The following is a 21,386-nucleotide window of genomic DNA, read 5'->3' on the forward strand; positions in this document are numbered from 1 at the left end:
CTTCGTTTGTTTGCTTGTTTTATTTTCAGGAGGCGTGGAAACTGAATCAGGGACCTCCCGTGTGGGAAGCAGACGCTCAACCGCTTGAGCCACATCTGCACCCCTAGATTTTTATTAAAGGTATTTTTTTTAAAAAGGAAGGCAATCTTCATTAATGATTAATGTTTTTAACCTGCCATTCAAGGAAATTAATAAGAAATGTTAGGAAAGCAGGAAGAGCTGATTCATTTAGTTTCACTGTTCAAATGAGCTGTAATATTTCTTACTCTATAAACCCTACATTGTTATTAAACAATAATTTGTTGGAACTTATGGTTCTTTTATAGCATTATCAGTTCTCTCTACTGGAAGCTCCCTAGAGCCAAATATTTAGATTTCTCTTTAATCAGGACTTTATACATTTCAAAACCTTATATAAATCTCTCTTCTTTATGGTATTGTAAAAAGAGCATTTTTTCCCCTTTCCTCAGCCTCCAGGACATCCCAACAGAAGTGCCACATTCATTCTCATTGTCGTTATACGAAAACCTTATGAATTACAGCTTTCATAATTCATTTTATTTTTTGCGTGTCTGTGAATGAGAGTTTTGTGTGTGTGCATGTTGCTTTTTATGACACTACAGTTGGACTTAGTTGAAGGAGGAAAATGCAATTTCATTTAAATGTTCACTTGGGATATAAAGTTGGCATCAGAAAATCAAACCCGACCCCATGGTCAAGGTAGTCCTTTGATTTCCGTTTCTTTTCGTGTGGTCACAGCAAGAACCCTCCGCTTCATTAGTGGGTCTGATTGTATTCCCAAGGAGGGCCCAGGGGGAAGGGCTTGCCTGCACCTCACAGCCACCTCCCTTATCCTGCATATTAAGCCCGTAATTATTGCAGACAGTACATTTGTCCCCCAGCTTCTGTGGAATGATGTCATTTGCTTGTCAAAAGGGATTAGCAGGAAGAGAGAAGTCCTACTGACATTTCCATTTTTGTTAAGAAGAATTTGGCTTTGCTTCATTTTGCTAACAGGAACTGTTATCTTACTTCCTAGGAGAAATTTTTTAAAAAGAAAAAAACAACAGGAAAACATGCAAATATAGAACGAGACACGTGCTAACCGCATGAATGGAAATGTGCTCTGTACCGCCACTCTATCAATTAGTGAAAGGGTCTGGGACACAAAGCATGCCTGGGAAATCTGCTCCTTTTCTTACAAAAGCAGAATATCATTCTTCACAAAGCCCACAATGGCCTGGACTCTGCTGCAGAAAATGCCCGAGAAAAAGAAAGGCAAGGATTGTGGGCTCTGCTGGGTGGAAAGGGCGTGCAGGCGGCTGGCCCCATCAGACCTCTTTGAAATGTTTCAGTTTTTTAGAACAGCATCTCTTGAATATTCGTTAAGGTCTTATTCTTCTCGAGGTAAAGCTCTCAGTTCCCTTCCCATGTGAAAAAAAATCAGGGAGTGAGTGAGGTGGAAGCCTGATGCCTCACATACCTTGGGCCCAGAGGTGGGTCCATGGAAGAGGGTAATTTTTATCAAATATTTTCAACTCCTCCAATAAAAATAAAAAGGAAGAAAATCACCGCCAGGCTTGGGGAAAAGGAGTCATTTCCTCCTTTGGAGCATTCAAACAAAGCGACTCTGAGTCAGAAAGGGTGGGTTGCATTAGCAGCTCTGGTTTTTACTTGGCTGTGGGATCTTGGGTGCCTTACTGAATTGCTCTGAACGTCAGTTTGTTCATCCATACAACAGAGTAAACTAGTGATAGTGTCTGTACCTCGTTAGGGTGTGCATGGGAGCTGTCAGGTGTTACTCTTCACCTCCAAAAATTATTTCCTTTCAGAAAACAGGTGAGCATTCTGAGGTGACCTTTTTACCTCCTGTGAGTAAAGGTGGCAGCCTTCTCTTTTCCTTTTTCTCTCTCATGTGTGTCAGTGTTGCAGACATTGGTGCGGGAACCGACTCTTGCCAGTCTACATTCTCTCCCTATGCAGTGGATTTAGGAGGTATGAGATCGAAGGTCACTTGGATTATCTGGGCTCTGGAATTTCAGTCTTTTTGAATTTTGCCAAAGCATTGGAAGAAAATAAGTCTCCATGTATTTTTCTTGGGAGGTTTTATAAACCCTTGTAGCTTTTCTCAGTACTTTATATTTAGAAGCCAGAATTTTCTTTGGAAATTGGGAATTTGCTTTGGAACGGTTGTTCTGTGAAGATGGATAAGTCCAATCCAAATCAGGCTCTCCTGCTGAGTGACAATTTTCCATCCAGATTGCCCTGGGACATTTCCATTTTCATTCTTGTTTCACCTTGAAAAGGCATATAGTGAGCTATTTCTCTTTCTCCAAACTACTTTTCAGTTGTAGTTTCCTAGCTCGTTTTTGGCTTTAAGAATGATATTTTAGAAATAAAATCCTGAATCATCCAGGATTTTGAGGTCAAGCACATTGGATTTGACCCAGCATCTTCAGCTGTCATTCTTCAGGGTCAGCGTGTTTGGTTGTCTGGTTGGAAGGAAACCTGAGTGTGCCTAGCTCTGTTGGGTTGTTCCAGAAAGTTACTAGACGACATGTTTCACCTGTCCAGTTGTCCCTTGTGCAGTGAAAGAAGGGGGAAGGCACTGATGTGTGCCACCTACCTGCTATATAAATTGCTAGTTGCTGCACTGGATATACCCATGTTCGCATGCTCTCTCCTGGGTTTCTCAGCATTTTGCTTTAGAAAATATTGCTGTTGCTTCCTCCACTCCCATCCCCCAGCAAGCTGTGGGTTGTCCAAGATACAAGATGCTCTTTTCCTACAAGTTGCGTGAATGTAAATGTAAACCATAGGAAACTCAGTACAATAGTAAATCAGTCATTGCTCATGGAAACTGAAATTGCTGTCTGTGGATGGCCAGGTGCTCTCTTCCCTGGTGGCTGACAGGGTAGTTGGGTCATTTTCACATGGCCTTGAATGGTTCCTTTCTGAGCTCTCAGCATGGAGCTGTCATCCAGGGCTTGTCCTCATTTGTGGGTTTGGTTCTCTGGGTTAATTTAAAATCTGCCGCTGAGACTCAGAGCCTAGAAGGAAGGAATAAGAAAAAATTCTCAGTTGCTTTTCATTGGAGAACACAATTCATTTATTCCCACACCTAAATTAGACCCAACCCCAAATAAAACGTGGCCTAATGTTTTGTTCTTTCTACTCAGTCCTTGACCATCCTCCCCTACAATTAGGGTATGTCTTTAAGTTGTTTTGTATCCTTCTCTGATTACAATCCGCAGACGTACAGATTTTGTCTGCTGAGCCCAAGCCAGCCTACAGGGAAAATTTTGTCTAGAAGCTACTTAAATGAATGCTTGAGAAATGTTGTGAATATATATATATTTGTCAAGGATAATACCAGAGTTTATTTTATTTAAAAAATCTTAGCTTGATTTTGAGTATTTTACATTTGGTCATTGTAAGCTGTAGAGTTTCAGATATCTACATCTTCTTCCACTCAAAGGATCAAGTATCCTTTCACTGTTATTGAAGTGGAGTTTATGGCACAACAAATCAGGTGGGTTGTTGGGGTGACTTCCATTTTTGTTTATATCAGAAGTTTCAAGAGCGGAGTAATAATTCACAATACAAAACATCCGTCTAACTTATTCATTAGAATGGCTTTTTACACAAGCAGCTATTTCATTTATTTTCCTAGGCATGTCAGGCCATTGGTGTTAGATCTTGGAACTTGGCTGTTGACATGTATATGAGTGAAATCAGTGATCTGTTGGCCTTATTGCTATAGTTAGTTGATTGTCTTGACTGTCTACGTTTCTGCAGAATCTCTGAGTGGATCATATTTCATGCAGGCAATAAACATGTTCCATAACTGTTGTCTCAGGTAAGCCACAAGTTAAATCATATTCTCCAGATGAAGTACATGAAAATCTTCTAGTCTTCAACTGGTAAGACCCATCTTCATTCAGAATTAAGTAACAGCAACTTCTCCTATTTTACCTGGTTTATTCAAACCTGCAGTAATTTTAAATGAACTGCAAACAAAGCATATCAGTGTGCAGGAGAAGCTCTGGTTTAAAGATGATCCTTTTAAAAAATGCCTCTTGTAAAAATAAATAATGAAGATGTCTTTCCTAATTTATCTGATTGTTTAGTTATTAAGAGTCCTTCAAATAAGGCACACATACCCATGTTCAAAATTGGCACCAGAAATGCTTTTATTACCTTTGAAATGATTCACAACTGATTTGCCTTCTTAATAATGTCTAATAAGAGGTTCTAGTGAAGTAACCTTAAAAAATTTTAATCTAAACCAAGATTCTTATTCATAGTATCCATGGCATATATAAAAGATCACAAATTGCTCCAACCAACTACTGCTCTTTTGTTTTGAACACTTTAAAATAATTGGCAGGGAAAAAGCATTAAATCAATATCCCACCTTGGAAATGTGAACTACCATCTATCCTGTTTTTTTTTTTAACAGCAGGTAGCATTAGTTATTGCTATGCTGGTGACAATGTAAAAGTCAATGCATCTTATCACTTTAAATTGTTAATTAATTAAAAATAGCTCCCAAATTATTTGTCCTAAATATAACAGTCAAAATTTCAATATTTTTATTATTTAAAGAGGTCTCACAAATAAATAAGGAAAACCTAAAGTCTCATAGAAAAATAAGCAAAGAGTATGAAAATTCAGTGCCCCAGCCATACACATGTGGAGAGAGAGAGAAATGCAAAATGGCCAATAAGTCCATGAAACATGTTCAGCCTCTCTGTAAATCAAGGAATATAAATAAACACAATGATACATACACTTTTACCTGCAAGGCTTTAAAAACGATACTGTCGTCATTAGCAAAGAGGGCAAAAGAAGCACCTTTAGATTCTGCTAATTGGATGTAAATATATACAACCTTTCTAGAGTGGAATTTTACATTTCAAGAGTCTTAAAAATGTTCATACCCTTTGACTCAGTAATTCCCTATGGGGAATTTATCCTAAGGAAATGATCAGATATGCACAAAAATTTGTGTAAAAAGATGTTTGCAGCCACGTTATGTAGATATTTGAAAAATTGGGAGAACACCTGAAGTTCTCAACCATAGTAAATGCTGTAAATAATTATTACGTTAATGATTAATGATGATTCTTCAATAGGATGCAGTGTTATAAATTCAGCCAATGTTATAAATCATATATTTAAGGAATCTTGACCAATGTGCAATGTTAAGTGGAAAACAGGGTGATGAAGGTATTTTTCAGTTTGATCACAATGTTGTACCAAAAGAATATTTATATATTCATAGATCAAATACACCCAAATTGTAATATCGGTTATCACAGAGTAGTAGGTCAACAGGTTATTTTAATTTTCTTCCTCACCTTTTTATGTATTTTTTAAAAATCTATGTGGTGGGCATATATTATTTTGCCGTTGGGGAAAAAATATAAGCCTTTTTAAAAAAATGGTGAGCCTAGCATTTGAGACATGAGTCACTATCGTTTTTGTAGTTCTCATGGAATGAGATTCAATAGTAAGTTATATGTCTGGGGAAAACAGAGCTCATTTGAGCCAGAGGTTGGAAAAGCTCTTATGAATGCTAACCTCAAAAACCTCAGACTCTTAAGTAGTGGAATAATGACATAGTAGAAAAAGCCACGGATGTCAGTTTGAGTTAAGGGAGTTAGAGTAGATACATAAAACAGTCATTAGAGGAAAAAAAGCTCACTAATCTGTTACCTCCAGCTCTGGTAGCCTCTAGGGTCAATCTGTGACTCCATAGTAAAACTGTGTCAAAGTACATTGTGTTGGGGCTGGGACTTGGGAAGTCTGGTTCTCCTTCTGGCTGTCCAGCTAGTACATTTCGTAATTAACCTTGGGCAAGTCACCAAACTCACTGAACTCTGAGTTTTCTTCCAGTGCTGGGTGTTTATTCTCTTTTTTGGAGTTTGGCATTCTGATGCAGTTTCTAGCCCCATAAGGTAGAATGTGAGTCTTTTATGGTGTCTTGAAGCTCCTTCTGGGGCACACCCTTGGATCAGATGGGGCTGAAGTCATCCCGGTCCTAAGTCAGTTTGAATGGTAAGTCACCATGATGTAAGCACCTGGGAGAGGACTGCAGTCGTGGGTCAGACAGATAGTTTAATTTTCTCTCAGGGACCACAGAATGAAAAGAGGGCTATGTCACAGACTGTGAGCAAACCTGTTGTTTAATAATATGTATTTTTCCTATTCAGGTAATTCAGGCTTATAAATACCATCAGGTTAATTTTTATCCCAATCAGTGGTAGACTCAACAGGGGCAACAGATCTTCATTCCATCAGTATTCCTAGTATATAAGAAGGGTCCAATTTAGGGAATTTTATTTTTTAACCTTAAAGACAAACTTATATTCAGAGATACAGTATAGGAATGTTTCATATACTTCTCTTTTTTTTTTATGATTTTTAAAATTTATTTTTCTCCCCTTCCCCCTAGTTGTCTGCTCTCTGTGTCCATTCAATCCATCCATACTTATACAATTGAAATTTTAAAGTTCACAAAGCCATACTTACCTTACTGTCTTCAGTGCATTATGACATTTTCCATTCTTGTAGATTAAACAAAATACTGGCTGTGTCTCACTAATTTGATTTCATGCCACCCTCAGTGTGACCCTCATTCCGAAGAACACTGATATAGAGCTTTTTGAAGATATACCCAGAATGGAAAGAAAAACTTTTCCTGTGTAAAATGGAATTTAGTTTGTTTATTTTTGTCATGCTTGTTAGGGCCACTGTCTTGCCATATTCTTTGTTTAGTACTTATTGGGGGGGGGGATAGAAGTTAGTGTTGAAGGGTTAAACATTAGGATCTTTCTTAGTAAAACAATTTTTTTTTGAAGAATTTCATCCAAATATGTGTTTTAGATTCATATTCTGAAATTTATATAAAGAGATTGTTAATCTAAAAATTTTTATAGCCAGTTGTGATCTTTGATAATACCTCCTAATGCAGGGGTTCTTAATAAGGGGCCCATGAGTTTGAATTGAAATTCAAAAAAACCTTATTCTTGTGGGGACGTGTTGGTGTGGGTATGACATATTTATTAAACAATACACAGTATAGTGTGGACTAGGTAAGGGGTGCGTGGTTTTCACCTGACTGGCAAAGGGGGCTGTGGATCAAAAAGGTTAAGAACCCCTGTCCTAATGGGATCTTGGGTGGGCAACATGTAAGTAATCAATATAAAAGCACTGAATAAAAAAAGATGGGATGTTGTACATTTAAGGTATTTAGCGGCCTCATTTTACTATTTATCCACTGTTTGTATCAAATGCGAAACTGTACCTAAAGGAGGAGCATGTTTTCGTGGTCCTGACAAGTATTTATTAAGCAGTTTTACTGAGGTATATTCACATACTACAGTCTATCTAAACTGAGACCTATTAAATATCATTTCCAAATTTCTTTGTGGAGAAAGAGGAAAGGAAAATAGATCTTTTCTATATTAATCTCATCATGATAGAAATAAGGGCAAGAATAATTTCGGGGGAACCAGTTAAAAAGAGATTTACACTTACGCAGTGATTTGTAAGTTATGAGACTGCATCTGAAAGAGGTCAGATTGTGCTTTTTGGAAGGAATCATACTGCACCTATGCAAGTGAGTGACCTCACCACCAACTTCAGACAAGGGCCAGGACCTACGTGGGCCTGTTTTGTTTCAGTGTCCAGCTTGTCCTTTTCCCTTGTTTCCTTTATCTCAGTCTTAGTATGTGAGTCACTGTGAATGAAACCATGACCACACAATAACACAGCTCTCGGCAGCAGCGCTGAGGGGAGGCGAGCGGCTCTGTGTGTTTCCTGCCCAGCTTCCAGACCACCCAGTTCCACGTCCAGCACGACTTCATCTGCTTTTTCTGGTGTCTGTCCGAGTCTTCTGGAGCAAGGGCCTGCCCTATGTGCAGCAGAGCATCCTGCACCCCAGGGATTCATTCCCATCACCTGCTGCTTTACCCCATCGTGCTCCGTTCCTTCACTTGACTCTTCTCCTGCCCTCCACCTTCTTTCCTGGTTCCTCCCATTGTTTCCTTTTCCCCCTCCTCTGCCTTTGACTGGTCGGTGGTGACCATGACCCACCTCTGAGCATGGCTGGAAGGGCTGAACAGATTGTTCACCCAGAGCGCTCTAGGATATAGGGGACTGGAGGTTCTTGAACAGGACTCAGAAGCCACAAGCTTCTTTAGCTTGTTCGTAATTGCCTCCAAGGGCCAGTTAGAAATAGATGAAAAGATCGGCATTCGAGACATTGTGCTGACCGTTTTACCCATACACCAACCCTTGTCTCTTGACTGAATGGGTCTCTTGAAATTAACTCGCTGCAGGGACCAGCGGCCAGAGGGTGACTTTGCCTGCTCATGGTTGGCCTGGCATTCGGAAAAGATAGGCGCTTTCTTGTGTGACCTGCCCTCCCAGGGCCTCTGTATCGCATGACTCAGAACGCTTAAGAGCAACCAAGAATGACTTTCTCCATAGAGCCCACCAAACATCATGTAGAATCAGTCTCAGTCTGGAAACTCCTTATATGGAGAGGTTCTGAGGCTCTATTTTATGTTTGGTTTGTAAGAGAACCATGGTTTAAAAAAAGAAAGAAAAGCTTCAGGGAGTGATACCGTATTACTAAGAGGCTTGGTTAAAAAAGAAAATAGTTTCTACCCTACTTCTGGAAGACGGTGGGGGTGACAGCAAATCCATCATTTCCACTGGTTCTGGCTGACCTCACACTGTGTCTTAAAAACTTCGGAACCCAGGAAGGCCACGCTGATGAGACACTGTTTTTCTCAGGTCTGCACTGAGAGAGGCCCAGTGCCTGTAAAAGCCTGCCCTGTGTTTCTGCAAATGGCTGTTTTTTGGGTAGTTGTTTTGTTTTTTATTTCTGGAACCCCGCTCCCAACCCTAAATCCTAAAATGCTGACAGGGCAAAGGCAAAGGAGAAGTGTGGAGCCATAACCAGTGATGGCCCGATGGCCCTCCCCACCTGCAGCCCGGCCTGGAGGAGGAGCGCCAGGGCCCTGGGGGACTGGCTTTTGGAACGTGCTGCCTTCCCAGTGCCCACCATGCCACCCGCACTCCCCCTCCCCTCACTTGGTTGGGGGCCGAGGGCAGTAAAGCCAAGTGAAGTGGAGTGATTTACAGTCCTCCCGAAGGAAGGCAGTCTGGGCAGCTGCTCGTTGTGCAGGCTGGATAGAGGTGAGAGCCTGCTCCACTGTGGGATGGCCCACGTCTCCACATCCACTGACTTGGGAAGGAGGAGGGGCAGGCGCTCTTCAGAACTGCGTGGGTGTTGTGGAGCACAGTGACGGGAGGAAACCTCTGATGCCAGTAAAGAGGAGGGGAACTGCTCTTAGGCTTTCTAAGCCAGGATATGGGAGCCAACAGAAATAATGGTGTGGAAACAAGAGTATAAAATCATTAAAAAGATCCCTTTAGAAGTATTTCTATAAAATTGTGCACTTTTCATTTTCAAAGATGATTTGAGGGGATTTAGGACTAAGTCTTGGAGTAAAGAGATTTTTCATAAAATAAATGTTCCCCAAGTGGAAGGGGAGAAATTCCACAGCATAAGTATTAAAAAAACAAACAAGCAACCCAAAACACAGTAAACTGACTTTAGCACATGGAACGCAGGCAAAGAATTAAGAAATAAAGTAGGGAAACGGACTTGGCCCAGTGGTTAGGGCTTCCGTCTACCACATGGGAGGTCCGCGGTTCAAGCCCTGGGCCTCCTTGACCCGTGTGGAGCTGGCCCGTGCGCAGTGCTGATGCGCGCAAGGAGTGCCCTGCCACACAGGGGTGTCCCCGCGTAGGGGAGCCCCACGTGCAAGGAGTGCGCCCCATAAGGAGAACCACCCAGCGCGAAAGAAAATGCAGCCTGCCTAAAAATGGCACCACCTGCACGGAGAGCTGACACAAGATGACACAACAAAAAGAAACACAGATTCCCATGTGACAATAACAGAAGCAGACAAAGAACACGCAGCAAATAGACACAGAGAACAGACAACTGGGGTGGGAGGGGTGGGGGGGAAGGGGAGAGAAATAAATAAATAAATAAATCTAAAGAAAGAAAGTAGAGGAAAGCAGATGTAGCTCAAGTGTGAGCACCTGCTTCCCACATGGGAGGACACAGATTCAGTCCCTATGCCTCCTGAAAATAGCAAATAGCAAAAGAACAAATGAAAAAACCAACTCAGGAGAGCCGATATGGCTCAATGGTTGAGTGCTGGCTTCCCACATATAAGGTCCCAGGTTCAGTCCTGGACTCTAGTACTTCAAAAAAAAGAAAAGAAAGTAGAATTGTTGCAGGACATTTTTGTATGGACTATATTCTGTATTTTAAACTGTTCAAATGTGGTTTTTATTGTCTATTTCTTATTAATACATATGGGGATTTGTGGATTGAGGCATTGCATTTTCAAGTGATCTGAAGACAATATATAATCATTCTAAGCCCAAGTTCACAGCTCATCTTTCATAAATAAGATTTCCTAGTCCTCATGTAAATTCTATAGTGAAGGTTTGATTGCCTAGATGTCAGTATGTTACAGTTTTAATAAAGGATTTTTGTGTTGTATTTTTAAGTTTTGTGGGTATGTAAGCAGTCGCTATAGAAAAACACAAATATTGACTAAGTGTAGAAAAGTCTTTACAAATATCATAGATAAGATGTGTAGTTAGACCAGGATACCCAGAAAAGAAAATGTGAAATATTAGTCCCCAGAAGTTAGTAACAAAAGCATATACTACCGTGTTGAGATACCAAATCTAAAAGAGAATGTTTAGGGCAATCCAAGTGACAAACAAATACATTTCCTTTTTAGGGCTCTGGGGTGAGGTGGTACAGTAAGGCTTTTTTGAGCGCCCTGAACAGAACCCAACCTTTAAAAACCAATTCGTGGTCATCGTTTGAACACCCATAACTGAATTGTGTCCTTATGTCCGCCGTGTCTTACTGGAGAGGACCTGTTGGCTTGCCCCACACAACTGTCCCAGCTCTGGTTGTCTAATCCACATGCGTTTTAGAAAACATATCCATCTTGGTATCCTGCTGTCAGTTATTTCCTTCTATTTGGCTTTTTGGAATCTGCTATAGATTGTGAAACCCAGTAACTAAAACCTCCTATTTCAAGAAGAAAGAGGGAGAAAGAGAAAGAGACTTGATTCTGCCTGATAATCCCTGGGGCGTCTTCCTGGAAGAAAGCCCTTGAGCTTCAGTGCTTTACCTAGTGGTGTCTGGTTTGCGTGCTCAGAGGATTTTTTTTTTTTCTTTTCCTTCCTGTTTACTGGATTCTCAGCTGAATTTCTTGTGGTTGAGGCTGCTGAATAATGACCTTCTGACACATGAAGTGTTATGCTTGTTAGAACACATGAAGTGCTTTTTAGGGTGTTGGGAGCAGGGTGGAAATTAGCCAAGTGATGCTTCTGAGAGGTAGTCCAGGCCATAAAAAGAAATGTGTGAGAAGAGGCTGGGAGGGAGAGGTACTAGAATAAATTCCTTCTTATGGCTCAAACACGAGTCCTTCTTTTCTCCTAACCATCTGACTCGGAGAAGACTGTTGATGCTTGTGCATGACTTTAGAGGAGGGCCCCGTCTCTGCCCATCTCCAGCGCTGCCAGTGAATCGCACTCTGTTTTGGTGAAGATCACGTTCTGTACAGCTGTGGGGGGCACTGTCTGGGACACAGTCCCTCCTGGGCTCAGTTTATTCATGTCGTTTTAGAACCACCCTGGTACAAATTTACCCACTGGACTGTGGAGAGGAAGGGCATTAGCCCCTAAAGAAAGTGATAGAAACCCCAAAGGAGAATGTTTACCAGCACAGTATGAAATGAAAGAAAGATCCTCCTGGAAACTTGGGATTTCTTGCATCCATCCTTTTATTTCCCTGCCGAAAGAAAATACTAACCCTCAGAGGAACACGAAGAAAGAGAATGATGTTAAACACAGAATGATTTTAATCTTTGGCAGCAACCCACATACTTAAAAAAAATCCTGTTTCTATTGTCGTGCACCTGTCATTACTCTGAATAAGTTCCTTCTCTCTTGATGGATGGTGGTCTTAAAAGCTTGCTGTTTTTCATTAGCAAATGGAGTGTCAAGGCTAATGCTTTGTCAGTCTTATGGAGTACAATGCATGAATCAGTGTAATTACTCTGTGTTTGCATAATCAGCAAGATTTTTGAAGGGGAATGTTGCACAACTCAGAAGTGGCCTAATTTCACCTGACAAATATTACATTCAGACACTGAGCATCTCTTCCAAGGAGCAATGAAGTGTGTTGGTGAATTTCCTTAAGGTACAGGCAATAATGGTGGGAAATTGAGTTGTCCTAAATCTCTAGCTAATTATCATAATGCCCAGTGAGCATGTATAGAAGGTCTTGCTCTAGATCTTATATATAGTCATCTCTATTGTTTAAGAAATTTAATCTATTATTGCTTAAAGCATGATATATTGTTCCACATGGGTACAGTAATGAACCACCAGCCAAATCCATTAAATTTCATTCAAGAGTAAATTAAGATGTAGAATCCAAATAGAAAGGCTGGGGTTGGATAAAGAGATAGACCAGATAAAGGACTGATTAGGAGTGATTTAGAAAAGGTATATAAGTTAAATTTACACTCTCATTTTTGTGGGCGAGAGAGTCTCTTTTACAAGAAAGAAGCTTTTTCCGTTGCTGTTTTAGGAACCTTTGCAATACCAAAAGATTTGTCAGTATGAGGGAGACTCAATTTTTCATTAACTCATTTAAATCAATTTATTTCAGCCCAGCATGACACCCAGAACTGAAAATCTGAACAGTGCCCCAGGGCTGGATCTCAGAGTCATACGGCTCATCTAATTTGGAATAGATTGCTTTTTTCATTAAATCTAAAAATAATTTCAGACAGGCCACCTTTCTAGGGATTTCTGTGGGTGAATCACATTCTAGGGGAGAGGCCTTGCCCTTCTCAGACTAACAGCTATGAGTCTGGTTTGTTCTCCTTTCTGCTGTGAAGCCAGCCTGCCATGATCTTCCCTCTTGGTGAGAGTAATCGTAATAGTAGCTAACATTTTGTGAGCGCTCTCCGTGTTCCAGACACTGTCTAAGCACTTTACCTGCACTAATGTAATCTTCATAGCATCCCAAGAGGCAGGTACTGTTACGCACCCCATTTTATAATGAGGGAACTGAGTTCCTAGAATGGTTTCGTAGCATGTCCAGGGTCATGTAGCCAGCGAATGTCAGAGCTGGGGTTCAGATCCCTCCAGTCTGGTCCCAGAGCCCACTACTCCATTCTGAAGACCCCCTCATACCAGTGGTATGTATTTCTTAGCTAAAGCACTTCTGTACTCCATGGAAGAGCTTCTGAAGGCTTTGCAGGTGTGGGCCAAATGGAATTCAAGCAGGGGAAGTTTGTGCTTTTGACATGCGGCATCTGCCCTTTCCTGGGGCAACTAAAACCATTTTCAGAAGCAGAGCCGAGAGACCACACTGCTGGCCCCGCTCTTGGTCAGTGAAGCTGCAGGAGAAAGGCCTGCCTTTGTTGCTGGCCACCATCTTGAAGAATCACTCTGTCCTATTGCTTGCTGTTTATATGCCAGGTAATAAGGATGACCAGGTGAATCCTTTTCAGTGATTAAAAAGGAAATGGTAACATGGCTGGGGAAGAAAGGCAGGCCCCTGACAGCTCCCCAGCCCCTCCAAGGCCAGCGCGAGGCCCATGGAGGACACTCAGAACTGCATGCACACCCCCTGGATGATGAAGTGGCCAGGGCTCCCGTGTCCTCCCTGGGGCGCATCTCCTCCCCCTGCAGACAGAAGATTTGTGGTGTGGAGCTGAAGGCCAGCTGGGAGGGGAGGACTTGGGAGAAATGTCAGGGGAGAAAATTGGTGACTATTCGATGGACTGGGGTTGGTGGCTGTTGCCCGGGAAACCTACTGAATACAAAATGAACCAGAGGAGGATCTAGTTTGCTGTCTTCACTGACAGATTTATAGACCGAAAAGCAAAGCCTTCTTACTGGATGCAAATGAAACCTTAACTTGAGAGTTAGAAGAAATCTATGTGTAATGGATGGTGATGATGGTAGCATGACATTGCGGATGTAATTAATACCATGGAACTGTATACTTGAAAGTGGTTAAAATGAGAGATTTTATGCTGTGTATACATTTCCACAATAAAAATTAAAATTAAAATTTAAAAAATGTCTGTGCACAGTGATGTTCAGGACAGTGATTTTAAAAATTGCTTTTGATTATGGAAGAGGGAGAATCACTCTAATTAGGGAAATGGTACATGTTAAGTATAAGAACAATTGGGGAAAGTGGATGTGGCTCAACTGTTAGAGTGTCCACCTACCATATAGGAGATCCAGGGTTCAAACCCAGGGCCTCCTGACCCGTGTGGTGAGCTGACCCATGCTCAGTGCTGCCGCACACAAGGAGTGCCATGCCATGCAGGGGTGTCCCCCGCATAGGGGAGCCCCATGTGCAAGGAGTGTGCCCTGCAAGGAGAACTGCCTCTGTGTGAAAAAAGTGCAGCCTGCCCAGGAATGGCGCCGCGCACGCGGAGAGCTGACTTAGCAAGATGACACAACAAAAAAAGACACAGATTCCTGGTGCTGCCGAGAATGCAAGCGGACACAGAAGAACACACAGCGAATGGACACAAGAGCAGACAACTGGGGGGGAAGGGGAGAGAAATAAATAAATCTTAAAAAAAAGAAAAGATACATAGATCACACAAAATGTGCTCTGTGCTCTCCAAATTGGCACATTAGAACTGTCCAGGCTGGTCCTTCTTGAACTTATCATCCCCCTGACTTTACCTGGATAACAGTAGCTGCTGACCATACAGGACCCAGCTTTCCCTGACACTCCAGGTTATTTTAGGTTCTTCTGGCACTCTGAGTGTTTGTGAATATCTGTTCAATGTCTTACTCCTCACCCCTCACTAGGGCAGATACCATGTCTTATTCACCATTTTATCAGCAGCTGGCACAGTGCTTATCCCATGGTAGATGTTCATTAAATATTTTTTTGAATGAACCAATACATGTGAATCCCACCACAGTTAACGGCTGCTTCTAGACTTGAGAGAGCTGCATGGTTGTGAATGTATTAGGCCACTTTGATGTCTTAAATATCACTGTTCCATCAAACTAGCTTGGGAAGAAATTTCATGTTACCAACAAAGTGATTTATCCCCTTTCGGGAAAATGTATCAAACATGTTGAGACTTAAGAGGGGTGGTAAGAAAGCAAAACTTCTGATTTCCCTTTTTTCAAAATAGATAATTTGAATACTGTCAACATATATCACATGAACACTGAATTTTATAGGAAGTGTTTGGTCGGCTTTTTAAAAAAGGTAGTTAGCTCTCTAAGATAGTCCAGTCTCCTAAGATGGGAGAAGTACTTCTGTTTTCCAAAGAGGTTGTTGAGAGTTTCCCAGAAGGAAATTTTGCCTTGGGGGTGGAATCTGTATGCTCAGTGGAGATACCTCTGTCTTCTTCTGTAAGTCCTCTGTACTTTCATTCAAAACTTTGGAGACAAGAGGGCTGATGGGTTTAAACAGAAAACTGGAGGGTGGGGTGCGGGAAGCAATAAGGCAAGTTTTCTCCTTATAGCTCCAGATACACCTAATAGTCAGAAGGGAGGAAGTGGGACAAATGAAATTCAAATAAGAATTTAAATTTATTCCCAAAAGAGTACCTCTCTGTGTATGTTTGGTTTTCTTCCTGAATGTTGATGTAGTCACATGAGTACGCCATAGGGAGGAAAATCTTAGCAATATTAAGTTTATTTTAGGATTTGGCTAGGCGTGCATGTATCTGAGTGGTTGTGTTACCTGGGATTCCATTATCCAGAATAGCAGCTCAGCTCAGGCCATTTATGCATCATTCACATACCCAGGTTTTAACCTACTTTTTCGAAATTGGGCCGATAGTTATTCCTTCTTTGTTTTGACAAAAATGAATGTGACAGTTTAGTTGCCATGTAAGCAGACTGGCTCATTTAAAACAAGATCGTAGTCTTCGAGGTCTTCGATTGTATTCTATTATATATTACTTACTGATTCAGAATTCATTTAATATTTTATACCAAGGAACTCTGAATACCTAATTTGTGTTCTCTTCTCTCATGATCTCAGTTTTTTCTCTGGTGGTGACAGGCATGTTATTCTGAGTATTACTAACAGGCTACAATATCAAAATGGCCCCAAGCAGGGGTTCTTAACAATGGATCCATCAGCTTGAATTGAAAAAAAAAAAATTATCCTGTGGGGACGTGTTGGTGTTGGTATGATATAGTTATTAAATAACACACAGTATAGCGTGGACTTAGTACGGGGTCTGTGGTTTTCACCTGCCTGGCACAGGTGTCTGGTGGAACAAAAAAGGTTAAGAAACCCTACTGTAGAACAACCTGCCCTGCCTGATTTACCAGTGAGGGGTAACTTAAGCCCACAGAGAACTGCGTGCATGACCCATTTTGTCCTTAAGCCACCTGTGTGGTATGAATCCACCAGCCCTCACTTTGTTGCACCCTGACTGTTCACAGCCGATGTGTGGCTAGGGGTACCTGGAGCTTCTACACAATGGGATTGGTGGGCAGCTGTTAAACGCTATGTGTACAAAGTTTTGGATTAATGTGGAGAAATTGTTTATGCTAGAACATTAAGTGAAGAAATCAGGACCTGAAACTTCTATTTTCAATATGCCTTCAAAAAAATTACCTGTGTAAAAAAGGCTGACAGGAAATAGGATCAAAGGTTAACAATACTGATTGTTTCTGGGTAAAGGGATTATAGGTGAGTACTTGCTGCTGCTAATTTGTGGCATCTGGGATGTCCACAGTGGGCATGTGTCTACTTTTCTGACTTTTTTAAGGGTTCAAAACACCGTCTCGTGGGGCTGAGAGGCCTGGCCTTGCCCCTCACAGAGGCCGCCTCCCAAGCCCAGTGCTGGCCAGCCTGGGTCCTCGCTCTACCCCTCTGTCGGTTTCACAAATCCTTTCCTTGTTCTCCAGGTAATAAATAACAATGGTGTCATGACTGAGCATGTTTTTAATCACTTTTGGCATTTGAGGGGGATCTTTTTTTTTTTAATTAACTTTCACTTTTTCAGTAATTTTAGATTTACAGAAAAGGTGCAAAGATAGTAGAGAGTGTTCCCGAATACCCTTCCCTCAGCTTCCCCTAATGTTAACGACTTCCATAATCGTGGTACTTGTATCAAAACTGAGAGCTAGGGAGCGGATGTGGCTCAAGCAATTGGATGACCACCTCCCACATGGGAGATCCGGGGTTCGGTTCCTAGCGCCTCCTAAAAGAAGACGAGCAGACAGACGAGGGAGCTGGCTGCTGGTGCATGGGGGTGGGATTAGAAAAAAAGAAAAACAGTGACTAGAAAACAAAAGTATAATAGGGAGAATCAATAAAGCCAAAAGTTGGTTCTTAAAGAAAAAAGGAGAAAGAAAAGAAGCTAAGAAATAAACATTGGCAGAATGTTGTTAACTAAACTACAGATTTTATTCAGATGTCCCTGGATTTCCTACTTCTGTCCTTTTCCTGTTCCAGGATCCAATCCAAGATGCCACATTACATTTAGAGGGTGATTCTTTTTAAAGGTACAAATTGGAACAGTATTCTAGTAGGGTGTGTCTATAGACTGTGGATCTGTTTTATATATATAAAAACTAGATGTTTCTTCTCTGGCAGTGGGGAAAGGGCTGCAGGGAAGCAACTGGCCTCTCACTTCTTGGAAATAATTTCTTGTGCTTTAAACCCAGGGTCTAATCCAGTTATCTCCCCTTCCCACCCTGAACAGTATACTGACCAACAGCAAGTCTGCAAAGGAAAAATCACAGAAAAGAAAAAGAAAGCACTTGGCAAAGCCCAAACTATTGTTCTGGCCTTTCTTATAAATCAGCCAGATCCTTTTAAAAATGGAACTTTTGTTATAAAATACTTTTTTGTGTGTGAGAACAATGTGCAGCTAAGCCTCTGGAAGCAGTGTGGATGCAGTGTTAACTCTGGACAGCTAGCAGGCAAACAGAAATGTGGTTCCACCAAAGGAACCACAAAGAAACCAGGGCCGTCTGAAGTCTGAGAGGAAACCTTATCTGGGATCCCAGGAGTGAATATAGAAAAACAAAATTTAGTCAGGAAACTGAACTATGGCTATGTCTGGCGTCTGGTTTTATGAATTCTGACCAGACTTTAGACAAGTATTTACTGAGCTTCTTTATATTTGCTATGGGTAAGTGTTTGCTCACTCTTTTTGCACAGATTTGTCTTTCGTTCCTTCCCGTTTACAAATACAAGGCGATAAGTTGGATTTGCTCTGTTGCCTGGCAACAGACCGCGGCCAGGGTTCTCTAGTGAGGGGGATGGATGGGTGAAACTCATGTCGCCTTCCCTCCTGGGATTTTCACAGATAGAAGAATCGCTCTTTGAAATTTAGTCATGTAAAGTATGAGGTCTTCTAATTGCCTTAAATCTGGAAATATTTGTTAGAAGCAATGGTATTTTGCCATTTATGTGGGTGCTATTCTTCCACTATAGTCATACTCATTAGTAAAGTGAAGACAAGCAGAATTGAGGCTTAGAGTTAGTGTGGTGACAATTTATAACAGCGGACTGGAATTCAATCCTGGAAGGCCACAGCAGCTGGGTGATATGTGGCTTTTTGTGGGTGGGTGGGGAGAAAAGGAGATAGGCACTTAAGAATAGAAGAATATGTCGGATTCAATCTACTTTCCCTACTTTATTCTCTGGGTTCCTTTCCCTTGTTCTTCAAACAAGGAGGTGGGTAGGGGGATGGGAGAATTATCCATTTGTTCAGAGACCACCAGCCTCTTTGAATAACAAATGAGAATGGAAATGACACATCTTCAGTTTTCAGCTGTGAGCGCTTGTGGGCAGCATGCTACACAATCCCCCTGCCAAAGCCTTTTGCTTTACAATGTCCATTTCAAAATTGCTCTTGCTTTACAATATCCATTTCAAAAATTTCTTTTCCCTAGGTTGTCAAGATGACCTTCAAAACACAATTTCTGACTCTTAGCACCTGCAGGTTTAAACTGTAGTTAGGACACGGTTCTTGATCAAAATGCCCTGCAGATCTCTCATATTTCAGAGAAGCAAAAAATCAAAACAAAGTCCTTAAATAATATTGGTGTGGAATTATTATTATTACTATTGTGCTTTTATTTCATGGGGGATCCATTTTCTTGGTTACTCTGTTCCTCACTCACTGCCCTGTTTCTGTCACATGGCTATGCAACAAGCACCTTTACAGGTGAAGTGTTCTTATAACCAGAGGGAACAGGGTTTAAGGCCAAGGGATGGAGGTGGGGCCAATCACTCAGTTTATACAACCCAGACAAGGTCTGAGGCCATGGCTAATGAATGCCACGCAGCAGGGTGAGTCTCCTTCAAGTGTATGTTAGGCTGATACCTGTTTGGACCAACTGAATTTTTTGGGTCTCATTCCAATTTGCTGTTAACAACTTCCTCTAATTGTACACAGACACAGAGGTAGTATCAATACAACATGAGGGGGAACTTTTAGTTAATTTGGCTAATATGGATTGTCAGGGGCAGGCGAGGGTCAGGGTGAAGGTTTCAGTCAGTGAGGTTTATCGTCTCTGCTGTCCCCAGCATCTGGCCCTGCTGGGCCTATGAACTTTGCCAGCTAGGGTTTTCCTGAATAAATAAATATAGATCTTCTAACAGATGGAAAGGTGCTTGTAGAACAAGACGTTCAGGCCTGGCAATGAGCCCAATGGCACTGGGAACCGTTGATGGTTCTTGAGCTGTGGTCTCAGTTAGCAAGAGCATTATGGTTTGGTGAGAGTGTGTTGGTCCAAACACTTGAGTTTGTGGTTTTGTGTATTCCTGTCCCTGGGAAGTTTCTGGTAATTATACTAACAACAAAAGCATGTGATGGATTAAATGAAAATCTCTCTAAGTATGACAGAGGGCTTAAATCTATACAAGGGTAATGCTCTTCATCAAGAAATTACCAAACCATCACGTCCAGGACACATTCGAGGCCCTCTCCCTAGGTCTACTGTGCCTGTTTGTTTTTTAAACAATTTCTACATCATTAAATTTGTAGATAGTTTGCCCCTTACTTTTGAATAGCCTTTCAGTACAAAATCTGATAGAAAGGACACAAGAGGTAGGCAGAGATTTTCCTTTGGATCACACATCTCCTCTGCCTTGACACCGCTCTTCTGTCTTTGTCACTGCCTCTGCCTGTGAAACGTTGCTTTTGCTTTGCAGCATTTGCCATCACACTTGCTAATGCAGGCTGCGTGGAAGGAGGCAGGGAAGCACCAGCCTGGCAGTGTGGAATTAGGCCTGAGACACCCACCACTCGCCCATCCTCAGTTTCACTTACTTATATAGAACTTCTTAAGCCCCCTCTTATAATAAGCATTCAAGTTTTAAGCACATTCTTTGTAAAAATTTCAGAGAGAAAACAGAAATCCATCTGGCTAAATGATGTATTAGCTTGTGGACCGGGACAATAACAGATGAAGGCAGCAAATTTTAAAATCTCATTTTCTTAAGAAAAAAAAATCAACCTATAAAAGAAACAGCATGGCCATGTAAAACCATTGTGTGCTGAGTAGTAAAAGCATAAAATAGGGTAGAGATGCTTAGTGGCAGTAAAAAGATGAGCTGTCTGCTTCTGACCCTGAAGGTGATTGTTAAATTTTCAGAATGCTAGTGGTAACTCACAACTGTTCAGTGTTTTTAAAAGCAGTTCTCATCTGCTGCTGTATTTAATCCTTGGAGCAACCCCGTAGATAAGAATTGTCATCCAAGGACACAGTGACCTGGTAAGATTTGGGGACTCAAACATCGTTCTTTTGGTCCCGACTTTCATTGCTGTGCATTTCCATGCACATTATGGAGAGCAGTGTTTTATACACAGGAACACGGAGTAAGACCAAAGTATACTCCAAAGGTACTGTTGAGTATCAGAGCGGGCAGGAGCTCTCAAGAGCTGCTAGTCCAGCTCACCCTCCCACACTCGTCCCCACTGCCATTTTACCTGAGACTCAGGGAGACTGTAAATCTGGAGTCAGAGCTGAGAAGCTGCACATCCTTGGCCAGACCTTAGACCAGTGGTTCTTGATCTTTTTGTTCCATGGACCCTTTGGCAGTCAGGTGCAAACCTCGGACCCTTTCTCAGAATGTAGCAGCAGTTAGTTTTATGACACTCAGCATTGACGTGTCTTTAAATCAGATTTTAGGATTAATTAAAATTATGTTTTACAACTTTCCCATAATTTCAATACCTGATAACCCAACATGGTCTCAACATCTGTTTAAATGGTCATTTTCGGCAAACATT

General features: G+C 41.5%; 1 protein-coding gene across 1 annotated transcript in view; it reads left to right on the plus strand.

The window, feature by feature from the left end:
- MAP1B (microtubule associated protein 1B) overlaps positions 1-21,386 on the plus strand; it is a 98,819-nt gene that overhangs the window by 25,553 nt on the left and 51,880 nt on the right. The gene's annotated exons all lie outside the window — the stretch shown is intronic.

The sequence above is a fragment of the Dasypus novemcinctus genome, chromosome 2 (assembly GCF_030445035.2).
Source record: "Dasypus novemcinctus isolate mDasNov1 chromosome 2, mDasNov1.1.hap2, whole genome shotgun sequence".
NCBI lineage: Eukaryota > Metazoa > Chordata > Mammalia > Cingulata > Dasypodidae > Dasypus > Dasypus novemcinctus.